The sequence below is a fragment of the Styela clava genome, chromosome 15 (assembly GCF_964204865.1).
Source record: "Styela clava chromosome 15, kaStyClav1.hap1.2, whole genome shotgun sequence".
NCBI lineage: Eukaryota > Metazoa > Chordata > Ascidiacea > Stolidobranchia > Styelidae > Styela > Styela clava.
The window spans coordinates 12,349,780-12,354,406 of record NC_135264.1 but is presented as its reverse complement, the minus strand read 5'-3'; positions in this window follow the sequence as shown (position 1 = coordinate 12,354,406).

Below are 4,627 nucleotides of genomic sequence, written 5' to 3'. Positions count from 1 at the left end.
TAAATGACTATCTGAAATAATAGCTTTGCAATACAGTTTGATTTGATGTGTTAGAAATTATACACTAATTTCCCTATTTGACATGAATTTTTAGTGGGTGATATTGGCCATTTAAAAATAATGAATCTAGGCTTTGAGAATATCATAAGATTTCCATGTCTAACTTACAAGAGAGGAAAGCCATTTGCACTTTTCTAGCTTGGATAATTTAGACAGCGAAATAAGTCTGTATCGAGATTCTTCAAGATATTTTGGGCTGGCTATGATCTTGGTTGCACTATTTGTTATGCAGTTGCGTGGACTTGATGATAGAGAAAGCAGTCCGGTAAGCGACCAGCAGTTACATGAACTAAACACCCTACAGCCCTAAGGCAGTGAGAAATTGAGCAACACTTTCACCCATAATTACAGTATCCCATGTCCGGAATTATTACAAAATCACTTGCCTTGAGAACTTAAAAAAAAGAATATCATATGCTCCAGTGCTCGTTGAGTGTCTTAAATACTAGTATTTCATTTTCAAAAGTTACTGGTAAATATCCTGTTATCAGATTATTATTTACTTTCCGAGTTTATGGTCCGCATCTAGCCATCTTCAATTATCGCATCTCACATCGCAACGTCTCGCACATCTCGCACGTCTCACATTACAACATCAAACAAACAATAAATTCCTAAATATTTAGTAGTCCAGGTAGATGAATACGGTAGTTAATTTCGCTGTTGAATCTATCAATCATTTTATCTCGGCTCTCTGACTAAAACGGAACAATACAAAAAAGTAAACAGACAACAAATACAGAGATACCTGGAAGGCGAGCATAACTTCGAGCATATCTTAAGATAAAGTTAAAAAACGTACAAGTACATGCCCACCCACCAAAAAATAAAATAAGAATAATACGAGTATACAAAAAAATATGGACACGATTTAAAATATGAAGCAGTGCTTATAACTCAATTTAAAATGATAAAAGCCAAATAATTGCTTGAATCAGTGGATTATTTACTGACCTACCCATGTCATAACTCACACTCAAACCTTTAATATGGAGTGCAAATATGGAATTTGACAAAACAAAAACTCGGCAACATTACTGCTGCAATGTTCTGATATCGTGATGCAACTGTCTCGTGACCCTCGTTTTTCGCCGTGAAATTTTTCTTGAATCGATGTCATACTCTCGTTTTTTAAAATGAAGCAATAACCCTTTGCCAATTTGTCAACAACGCGCAGAAGTCTACCAACGTTAAAATGATGTTTTTTTTTTTGAGTTATTAGACGGCTTTCCAAGCTCTATCGCCCAAGAATCAGACAAAACTGCCATAATCGCAAGTCAAAACGTTAGTTTGCGCCGTCGTGATTAGTCCGCAGTTGATGTTTCTGGGCTGATGATAATTGGTAATTACTAATTATTTCTTCCGCCAAAACGAATTCAAAAAAGTCAAACTATGAGATTACAAATTACATATGCGCTTGCATGCGGGGAACCATGAAGATTGCGCAAGTACGAAGTTAATAAACAGATGATGAACGGTTAATTCGGGCCTTGGCACTTGTGGTAGCTCATCCGATTAATGGTTAACGCGATGATTAATGAAGACGCCTCCGTTTGAAGTTCAAGCGTCTCCAATGTCGCCTGGGTTGTGCTGACGGGATAAGAAATTCCGAAAGGAACCAACGTACGCGCTTGCATGCGGGGAAAACCACGAAGATTGCTCAAGTACTAAGTTAAACATAAAACATGAACGGTCCATTCGGGCCTTGGCACTTGTGGTAGTTCATCCGATTAATCGTTAACGCGGTAGCTATGAAGGCGCCGCCGTTTGAAGTTCAAGCGTCTCCAATGTCGTACTGGGTTGTGCTGACTGGGTAAAAAATGCCGAACAGGTAACCAACGTATGAGTAGACGACTGCGACATTTAGGAAAATGTTTGTAAGTGAAACTGATGTGTTGACAGCACATCTGTACCCTAAACTGCGCCCATGTCTGTACCCACAGGTTAATACCGCGCATTCAGATTGCACCCGCGAACATTTGCAATTGGCTGACTAATCCCATACCCGACATGGACTGGTAATTGGACAAAAGGCCGTTTCCCATATGATCAAGCCGTCTAACTGTTTCCTCTCCCCCGGGATAAATATATAAATCCTTTTCCTTGGCCGCGATTCTTGGTTAAATAATACACGCTGACAATCACATTTTATGAAAGCAAAATGTAACAAATTAATGCATCACGTTAGAGTTTATCTTCGTTTGCCATACCGTTTCTGAAGTTCAATTACCGGTATTGTATTGAAAAGTATATTACACTGGTACAAACAAAATCACCGACTATCAGGAATGAATAGAATCTTCGTAAGTGATTGTTCGGCCGCCAAAAGAGACGCAATCCACTCTGACATTGTCGTTATTGTTAATATCGGAAGCCAAATAACCAAACAATACACTAAAGATGTAGTTGTCAGATAAATGGGGAAAGAAATGTCGTTCGAGGATCGTTATCGCCCAAGAATCAGACAAAACTGCCATTATCGCAAGTCAAAACGTTAGTTTGCGCCGTCGTGATTAGTCCGCAGTTGATGTTTCTGGGCTGATGATAATTGGTAATTACTAATTATTTCTTCCGCCAAAACAAATTCAGAAAAGTCAAACTATGAGATTACAAATTACATATGCGCTTGCATGCGGGGAACCATGAAGATTGCGCAAGTACGAAGTTAATAAACAGATGATGAACGGTTAATTCGGGCCTTGGCACTTGTGGTAGCTCATCCGATTAATGGTTAACGCGATGATTAATGAAGACGCCTCCGTTTGAAGTTCAAGCGTCTCCAATGTCGCCTGGGTTGTGCTGACGGGATAAGAAATTCCGAAAGGAACCAACGTACGCGCTTGCATGCGGGGAAAACCATGAAGATTGCTCAAGTACTAAGTTAAACATAAAACATGAACGGTCCATTCGGGCCTTGGCACTTGTGGTAGTTCATCCGATTAATCGTTAACGCGGTAGCTATGAAGGCGCCGCCGTTTGAAGTTCAAGCGTCTCCAATGTCGTACTGGGTTGTGCTGACTGGGTAAAAAATGCCGAACAGGTAACCAACGTATGAGTAGACGACTGCGACATTTAGAAAAATGTTTGTAAGTGAAACTGATGTGTTGACAGCACATCTGTACCCTAAACTGCGCCCATGTCTGTACCCACAGGTTAATACCGCGCATTCAGATTGCACCCGCGAACATTTGCAATTGGCTGACTAATCCCATACCCGACATGGACTGGTAATTGGACAAAAGGCCGTTTCCCATATGATCAAGCCGTCTAACTGTTTCCTCTCCCCCGGGATAAATATATAAATCCTTTTCCTTGGCCGCGATTCTTGGTTAAATAATACACGCTGACAATCACATTTTATGAAAGCAAAATGTAACAAATTAATGCATGACGTTAGAGTTTATCTTCGTTTGCCATACCGTTTCTGAAGTTCAATTACCGGTATTGTATTGAAAAGTATATTACACTGGTACAAACAAAATCACCGACTATCAGGAATGAATAGAATCTTCGTAAGTGATTGTTCGGCCGCTAAAAGAGACGCAATCCACTCTGACATTGTCGTTATTGTTAATATCGGAAGCCAAATAACCAAACAATACACTAAAGATGTAGTTGTCAGATAAAGGGGGAAAGAAATGTCGTTCGAGGATCGTTTGTTGCGTGCAGCGAGAGTTCATATTAATATTCATTCGCAATGTAGCCTACGCATGATGAATTTGACCATGCTCTGTTTAATATATATGGACGTAAGTCACGTAACATTTTGAATACACGTGTCAAGTTATTTTATTTGTTCCCCGTAAATCCAGTGAATTCTCTCGTTTTTAGAAGTGAGAAAATACTCCTTCGTCAGTTTGACAGCAGTTATACTGCATCAAAAAGCCTAAAATGACTTATCAGGAAAGTCGATTTGGAATGAGATTTATTAAAGATTTCCAATTCATATTGTTTGGCAATAAAAATAAATAACATTTCCGAATGGCAAACCGAAATGATCTTTTGCGACAACGCGACCAGCCCGTAGTCAATGTCCGAGAAAACAAATGCAAGTAAAATCCCATGAAAAGATTGCAAAATGCACTTGCATTTCGAGAAATCCGCGAAAAGCTAGGGCTGGGAATTTCAGGGAAAACACTTTACCCGTTCACAGGATAAAATTAACCGGCTCACCGCAGCATGACGTTTGACGCTACAAGGTATAATTTTAGCTTGTTACATCACAACGGTATCGCTCGATTTCTCTGCGTATAATACGCACTTTCATAGTCAGATTTAGTCTCCCAAATAAGGGGGTGCGTATCATCCATTGGTCTAGAAAATATTGAAAAATATTAATTCACATTTTATGCTATAACTGTCACATTTAATAATCTTAAGTTCTCAATTTCATGTGGCAAAGTCTGGTGGAATCAGATCATGCTTGATTATATAGAAGCATACCCAGTTCAACAACAAATAAGCGTTGATAAAGGCGAAACCGTTCGTAAACTCAAGCGTCCGAAATAACCGTGAAATGAAAGTGGTAAAAACTGGCTGTACATCCATTAATTGCTGGCATTGTCTG